This window comes from Plecotus auritus, assembly GCF_963455305.1.
Source record: "Plecotus auritus genome assembly, chromosome: 3".
Taxonomy (NCBI): Eukaryota; Metazoa; Chordata; class Mammalia; order Chiroptera; family Vespertilionidae; genus Plecotus; species Plecotus auritus.
Genome location: NC_137772.1, coordinates 113,093,098 through 113,101,957, shown reverse-complemented (window position 1 = coordinate 113,101,957; position 8,860 = coordinate 113,093,098). Strand labels below are relative to the sequence as shown.

The window sequence follows — 8,860 nt, the reverse complement described above, 5'->3', positions numbered from 1 at the left end:
GCTGTCCACTTTCTGGTTGGCCATCAATACTGGGCCTAATCATTGGTAATCCAGGCCACAACTTTACTTCCTCTGTATTGAGGTCATAGGACACTTTCCAGGAATCCATAGGTCTAGGCCGAAAGATAGATTCATTGTATAGAAGTTGGTACTGAAATAAATTGGGTCACAGGTTATATTACTGCTTTGGTCCTCCCAGGTTTGTTCATGCTTTACACCACACCGAGGTCACAACGGACAATTCAGGTAGCATGGAAACTTGGGTACCCATCTTTAAACACTCCTTCTTTCAAACAAAGGAAACACTTTGGGACAAATCTCAGTCCATTTTCAGTGTGATGACAGCTCGTTGCCCTGAATATTTGCCCCTCCTGGCTAAGACTACTTTGGACTAAAGAAGGGATAGAAGCCATCATTGATGCCCAGGTGGACATCAGCTTGAGACTGCAATCATTTTTGCCATACAGGTTTGGGAGCCAGGACACCTATGCAGCTTGGCTTCTAAGGTTGCTTCTAGCCCAGCTCTCTCCAACCAGCTCTCAGGGAATCATGAGATCAGTTGCCAGCTTTCTACCATGAATCTTTCCAATTTATCTGTCACATCTGTTTTGGAACCTTTTAGACAAGTATCTGCTCATGTCCCGAAGATCTTCAAGCTGAACCTGGGACCTTGGATGTAAAGCAAATAAGCGATCCATGTCTGCTGTTGCAGACCACTCAGAAAATTGTCAGAAAGTCGATGTCATCACCAGAGACATAGAAACTAGAAACGAAGAAGCACATTGGATTGCTACAGTGGTCCTCACTCCTCCATCTAGTGATGATGTGACCACACATTAAAAATTGTCTCCTTTGGCTTGACTCTAGAATCTCAACTTGGTATTAACTCATAATGAATGATTTTCTTAGACAATGTTCCTCTTTAAATAAATATCTGATGGTTAGCGCCCTGCAGTACACCTGCTACCGCCCAGTTGTAGCAGAGAATTCACCTGATCTTTAGTTCCCAAAAGGAAAGTAAACAAAAATATACTCATTCCAAAACTAAAAAGTCTCTTCTTTCCTTAAACAAGAGGGGGAGTGACAAAATTTCTTTGTGGAATTATTTCATTATTTATTATTGAAGGATAGCCTTGTTAATAACATTATATAAATGTCACCTGAACTACATAACAGTACAACTTCGTATACTCTTTATGTGCTCACAACCCAAAGTCCAGTCTCTTTGTATTTGAGCCCTTTTGCCCCCTTATCATCACTCATGATTTCCCTCTCCGGAAACCAGCATGATTGCTTTTACATGTCAGTGATTTTATTTGTAGCATTGTTTTGCTTCTGGCTTTTACATTCCACAGATGAGGAAAAATACAGAATGTGCCAACATACCCCCTGGATTAATTAAGTCCCCCACTCTAAGGATATTTTGTGATAAGCATCATAGGAGGCATAAATAGCTTTTTATATTTTTGCCCATTGAGTGAAAGCTGTCCTCACACCTCTGTCCCTCGCCGTTGATGGGAAATAGTGGCAGAGCCATGACTCAGCATATGCTGTCATGCCAGATCATTTGACCTTCAAGCACAGTGAGTGAGGAGCTGACCTGCAGGAAGCTGCCCACTGTGATAGTTTCCTCACCCTTGTTGTTCAAGGACATTTACAGGGGCTCTGTCATGCTGCAGCTATGCACTCTGCAGTTGTTCACCAAAATCTCTTGTATCGTACCCATTGAGTGAAAACTGTCCTCACACCTCTGCCATATTCCAATGTGAATAATTTCCCATTCATGCTTCTTTTCTGCCCATCTCTATGGTAGACATTTTGGCCAGAGCCATGAATCAGCATGTACTTGCATCTCAGATCATTTGTTGTTCAAGCAGAGTGAGTGATAGTGACCTGCTGGGAACTCTTGTCCCTGGGATGGGTTACCTGGCCCTGCCCTTCAGGAATGTCTGCAGGGTTCTGTTGGGCTGCAGCTGCTTGCTCTCTGCTTGGTCATCAAGATCACGCTAGCTTATTGCTAAGCCAGACCATGTCGTTTCTCCCCTTGTCAACAGGTCATCAGGAGTTTCTCATGAGTCCAAAGCTAGGCTGCAAGCGGGATCCAGGACAATTGGGCCAGCACTTACATGACTTCCCTGAGCTTCCTGTGTTCTTCCAGGTGAGATCACGTATGAACCTCTTTAGATGGATGTTGTAGTCATTCTGTGTGTCACCAACCTTATGGCTCCATGGGTTCCATCACACCCATGTCATAATGGACAGCTGGGTTGCCTGGTCACTTGGAGGCCCATGGTTAGACTTTTCCTCTTTGAAACCAAAGAAACCCTTTGAGACAAACCTCAGTGCATTTTGAGGGGCGACAGGCCCTTCCCCTGCCTCTTTGCCCCTTATACCAGGGTGACCTTGGGCTGAAGGGTGTTTGGAAACCATCTGTGTGGTGCTCATGGAACTGAGAAAGGGAATGTTTCCCTTGACACTTAAAGGCCCCTGAATGACCTTGGTGCCTGGGGTTACTTCTCCCAAGCACTGCGCAGCACAATGCAACATGAGGCTCCGATTTGCCAGCTTCTGACTCAGTTCCTGCTGTCTCTGTGGCTCAGGAGGTGGGAACATTGTGGAGGGATTCTGCTGCCCTATGTTTTTGTCGTCTTTAGTTTTCTCATTCTGGACACTAAAGTGACAAAAGAGGGAAGTCTTAAGTGCCGGTTGACTGGGTGGAAAAGATTTTGCATGATGAATGATGGTCTAAGCATGTGGCTTCCTTATTAAGAAAGAACGTTAGCCCTAGCTGGTTTTGCTCAGTGGATAGAGCATCAGCTTATGACTGAAGAGTCCGAGGTTCAATTCCAGTCAAGGGCACATGCTCAGTCCCCAGCAGGGGGCATGCAGAAGGCAGCCAATCAATGATTCTCTCGCATCATTGATGTTTCTTTCTCCCTCTCCCTCTCCCTTCCTCTCTGAAATCAATAAAAATATATTTTTTTAAAAAAGAAATAAAGAACTTTATCTGCCCAATTTGACACAAAGGAGGGCACAGTGTTTCCTCAAAAGAACAACAGCTATTTGTTGATGATTTCAAGACCTTGGTTGTAAAGTTTGAGCATTTACACTTTTTTTCACCCACAGGTCTTTCTAAGGTCCCAGACAGAATCGCTATCTGCCAGAGATACTCAGAGGACCATCATGTCTGCTGGGTATATGGATCCGGTCACAGAACAGCTTGCACAGCAGCCTGGACCTGTCTCAGCGCCCTGTGTTTTTTCAGGTCCAACTGGAATGGAGCAGACCTTATCATCTCTCCATAAGTTTGCTGGAGTCACATGCTCCACTGAGGAATCTTCTGCCTCTAAAATCCAGAGGCGTACTGGGCACTGTGCCTCCATCATTGTCTCTGCGGGAGCTGGATGATAGCAATTATTTTTTAATATATTCTCATTGATCTCAGAGGAAAAGAAAGAGAGAGAGAGAAGTATCAATGATGGGAGAGAATCATCGATTGGCTGCCTTCTGCATGCGCCACACTAAAGATCCAGCCCACAACCCAGGCATGTGCCCTGACTAGGAATTGAACCATGACTCTCTGGTTCGCAGGTCAATGTTCAACCACGAAGCCACGCTGGCTGGGCAGCAGCAATTATTTTCCACCTCAGAACAGTTACTTGTCCTGCTGAATACCACTGGACACAAAAATATTTCACTGAGTGAGAGGAATTCTGAATTTTAGTCAGATTTCTTCTTAAACTTCTCTCTCTCAAAGTTTAGCACGTCTAGCGTTGGTTCCCACTCACTAGGTCTAGTGCGCCAAATGTCATCTATGTAATGGACCAACAGGAAGTACCTCCTGTGGATGGGAAAGACATTCATGACCTCTGCAAAGGGCATAAAGCTGTAGAGCTGACTCACCCCAGAAGTGAGATGATGAAGGTATATGCCGGCCTTGCCAGCGGAGGGAAGGCAACTTAGATTGAACCATGAAACACAAGGAGGAGGCATTGCCTGCACTGTAACCACATTGGTCCAGCAGCAACAGCTCAGGTCACCTGTAGTTACAGTCTGGGTGAATAAACAACCATTTTCTATGTTGTTTCCTCTATTTATTTTCCTCCTTCCCCTCCCTTTCCCACTCTTCTTCCTTCTCCTCATTTTTCTTTCTCCTTTTGCACAAGCCAAATCAAAAGCTTACTGAGAGTGTGTTGCAATCGGCACTTCCTGCATCTTTGAAAACTTTCCTGGTGACACAAATCTCTTCTATTCATCCAGGTATGTGGTACCGCTTTTCATTCACTACTTACCTAGTTACAGGCAGTTCTAATGGCTTCTGGTTAGACTCTCATAGTAGCCTTCACTCAGCAGTAATGATTATGGGAGATCTTTCTGGCATCCTGGCTATTTCAGTTATGCATAGAACCAGGGGCACCTATAGTGCTCCGCACTCCCCACCTACCGATGCTGTAGCCCAGGACTTAAAAACTGCCTTGCTTGGTAGGAGTCTGGATTCAGAGCTGGGTTTGGTAACCCTTAGCTATTTGTTCTTTTTTCTTCTCTTAGACACGATTCCACCATAAGTATCTGATGGCTGACACCCTACAGCACACCTTCTACTGCCCAGTCTCAACAGATGACTTACCTGACCCTTGTTGAACAAAGGGTAGGTAAATAAAAATATATTTATATTATTCAAAACCTGAAAAAAAGTGTCTCCTCTTTTCTTAAGCACATGTGGGACTAAGAGAGTTGCTTTAAATATCACTTCATTATTACAATTTGGGGGGTACCATGGTTAACATCATTATATAAATTTCAGTTGTTTGAGTTTATGCTACAACATGGCACACCGTGTTATGTGCTCACAAGGAAAGTGTGGTCTCCTCTGTCTTTTTCAAGACCGTCCTTATCCTTTCTCAGGCTTTTCCTTTTCTTGTAACCACCATGATTTGGGCTGTATAGAAGATATTTTGTTTGTTTCTTTCTTTCTTTTGTGTGTGGTTTTATAGTCCATAGATGAGGAAAAATATAGAATGTGCCACTTTATTCTCTTGACTAACGAAATACTCAACTGTGAGAATTTACTGTGAGCAACAGTATAGGAGACACAAATATCCTTGTATATTTTTGCCCATTAAGTGAGAACTGTCCAACAAACTTATGCCCAATGTCATTGTGAAGGATCTTCCAATCATGTTTCCTTCATGTCCTTAATTTTGCAAAATAATGGCCAGCACCGGCCTGAGGTTAGCATGGCTGAGACGGCTAATGGGTTCGTGACTCCCGCGGGGTGGTTTCTAGCCCCTGAGCGGATCCCCACGTTGGGGCCTCTGAAGGACACAGTCCCGCTGCAGCACAAATGGATGCTCTGGGCCATGTTGCCGCCGCCACCGCCGCCTTCATCGCTGCCTCCCGCCGTGGGGTCACAGTCTGCCTGGTATACGCAGCCCCCCACGGAGATCCAGGCGCTCCCTGAGGCGCCTCAGGTTCTTCCCGGGACCCAGACCCTTTTCGACACCCAGTCCCGCCTTAATTCTCAGCCTCAGATCAACGGCCAGCCTTCCTGGAGTTTCCAGGCTTCCACATCTTGGCACTGGAGACCGTCTCCTAGCAGTTTTCCTCCGCATCAGACATCCCACAACACTCTGGTTAAACATTCTTATTTTCCACAACAATATGATGCAAAGTTTACTGACTTCAACTTCCCTCCCAGTAGAAAACATTAAAAATGAAAAGAACCAGTTTTCCACTATTTTTTGTGATACCTGTGATCGTGGTTTCAAAAATCAAGAAAAGCATGATAAACACATGTCTGAACATATGAAGTGTCCGGAAGTAGGTTGCTCTTTTAGTGCACATGAGACGATTGTCCAATTCCACTGGAGAAATATGCATGCTCCTGGTATGAAGAAGATCAAGTTAGATACTCCAGAGGAGATTGAAAAATGGAGAGAAGAAAGAAGAAAAAACTACCCAACTCTGGCCAATATTGAAAGGAAGAAGAAGTTAAAACTTGAAAAGGAAAAGATAGGTGCAGTATTGACGACAATACAGTTTGGTAAGATGAAGGGAATGTCTAGACATTCACAGATGGCAAAGATCAGAAGTTCTGGCAGACATCACAAGTGGGAAAATGACTGCTGGACAGAGAGCAGCCATCAGATCAGGCATTTGCTTGGTTGATTCGAAGCCTGAAGGTCCACCCGAGGCAAATGCAGACCCTCTGAGTGTTTTTGGTAAATACTGATTCTGAGTCTGATAAAGAGGAGAAACCACAAAGTACTGTCATACCCAAGGAAGTGACACCAGACCTGTGCTCATTAATGAACAACTAAGGCAGTCTCTCAGGGTCAGAGAGTGAGCCAGAAGGAACTCCCATTAAGACCAAAGCAGATGTTCTGGCAGAAGACCAGGTTCTTCATAGTGATGCTCCTAAGGGACCAAATCAAGATGTTAAAGCAAATGTTAAAAATTTCTCAGAAGCCAGGCACCAAAAGAAAAATTTCAAAAAGACAAACCCTAAGAGGAAAAAAAGATTATCACAACAATCATGCTTTATTTGAACCAAGAACACATCATCCATATCTCCTGGAAATGCTTTTAGCTCCAGACATTCGACATGAAAAAAATGTGATTTTGCAGTGTGTTCGGTACATCATCCAAAAAAAAAAAAAGACTTTTTTTTGGACTTAATAGTAATTCTATGAAAACTGAAGATATGTAGGTGTCTGATGTTTCAGCACTCATAACTGAAGCATTTAAAATAGAGACCTGCTCAAGTTACTGGAGAAAACTTATTTTTAAAGTGGAATAGTCATTGAATTCTAAGCTTCATATGATACTATGTTGGATTTTCAATTCTTTTCTTTGAATCTGTGCAAATAAATACACAATTGATTTTTAATACTGTGTCTTCTGTATTGTTACTGAACAGAATTGCTGGCAGAATTCTCTTTATTTGTATATATTGTATGTATTGCTGTCATGTATGGAAATCTGCTGTTGGACCAGTTAAGAATTGAGGATACTGGTGTAGTAGTAAAGAATAAAGCTTTAAAAATGTTTAATTCAGCTGAGCAAAGCTATAGGTTAGATTGACAGAGATACAGTTATTTTGTTTTCAATGCAGGAGAGTATTCTTTAACTGCAGGAGGAGGAAATATTTTAAAAATAAACCAGGTTAAATTAATGTAATAGAAAGTCTTGAGATTTACATTTTTAGTTTATTTAAAAGAACATTTTGAAATTCACCTATTGCCACTACTTAAGTAGCTCAAATATTGAATGTTTGAAATAGTAATATTGATATGGCCTCTGTGTATATTTAGATTCAATTAAAGTGCTTGTTTTGGTATGGTTCAGAATTGGACCTTTTTAAATTTCCTCATGAAAAAGTGTAAGTATACTACTTGATGAGGTTCAAATAATTTCTTATAGCAGAAACAGTTTGTGAAATAGTTACCTCAGTTTTAGGTTTAGTTAAAATTTACCCTATGAAAGTAGTAATTGAATCTTTTTTAAATGTTTTAAATAAAAGTTACTGAGATCTTTTTGTCCTCCATAATACAGAGACTTTGATTTTATGTTCTAGTCACCTGTGCTTGCTTGAGTTAGAGCTCTACCCTTTTGACGGGTGGCTAAAAGGGGCCAGGTTTTTTTAAATTATTCTGTTTTTATAGTTGAAAAATTAATTTTATCTGACATTGTAATTATCTAAGTCCATGGGCCTTGCCTGCAAGAAGGAAGGCAGGAAACTGATAACAGCTCTCAGCCCTCTTGTTGCTCCTCTAAGTCTTAAGATGCTACCTGAATCGTGGAACACCTGTCTTGTGGCAGCGTGACATTGTAGACGTGAGGTTAAAATTCATGTGTACATCAGTTTCTCAACCTTGTAACCACCACCCAGATTTTTTTATTCTCCTTCTCCAGTGAGCCCCATATTTTGGAAAATATCTGCCCAGTACATTAATTCAGTTAATATAATACTGTTGAATGTTTACCTGTGTCACCACTGTGCATAGATTAAACATATAAAAATGGATAAAGCGGAGAGGGAATAATGGCGGCGGAATAGACAGACGTGTTCCGAGCCTTGTCCCGGAGCAGAAAGAAAGAACAGCTGAGGGTCACACAAGGAGTGTTTGTTGGCAAGTTGGGAGACAGCTGAATTCCAGAAGAAGGTGGGGGACTGCTAGACGGGGTTCCCCTGACCTGGCAGCACCAACTGCGGCTGGGTCCCCTCCCGGAGCTGTGGGCTTGGACGCGGAGTCTGCGCCATCTTGATCTGGAAAGTGGAGCTTATCGGAAGCCTAAGAATCCACAACTGCGGCACCCACGGAACAGCTGCGAGCCCCAGAACAACGCTCCCCAATTGGTGCAAACACACGGGTTCAGAGGAGCTCTACACTCCACCACGGAAAGGAGAGAGAGAACTACATAACCAGACACCCAGAGAAGAGAGATCATGGGGAGACAAAGAAACAGCCCACATATGAAAGAAAAGCAGGCATCACCAGAAAAGGAAGTAAACGAAATGGAGGCAAGCAACCTTCCAGAAAAAGAATTCAGAGAAATGGTCATAAGGTGGCTGAAAAGAATGGAAGACAAATTCGACAATATGAGTAAGAACCAAGAGGAAATGAAGAAGAACCAAGAAGAAATGAAAAATGACATCGCTGCTGTAAAGAACTCAATAGAAAGCATCAAGAGTAGACTAGAAGAAGCAGAGGACCGCATCAGTGAGCTAGAAGACAAGATGGGAAAAAATACCCAAGTAGAGAAGCTTCTAGAGAAAAAAATTAAAAAGCAGGAGGAGAGCCTAAGGGAATTTTGGGACAACACGAAACAAAACAACATCCTCATAATAGGGGTTCCA

At 42.7% G+C, this 8,860-nt stretch overlaps 1 pseudogene across 1 annotated transcript; it reads left to right on the top strand.

Annotated features, from left to right (window-relative positions):
* Window positions 1-5,237: 5,237 nt before the first annotated feature.
* LOC308244136 (FMR1-interacting protein NUFIP1-like) lies at window positions 5,238-6,709 on the top strand (annotated as a pseudogene). The gene has a single exon. The product of its transcript is annotated as an FMR1-interacting protein NUFIP1-like (transcript).
* The last annotated feature ends 2,151 nt before the right edge of the window (window positions 6,710-8,860 follow it).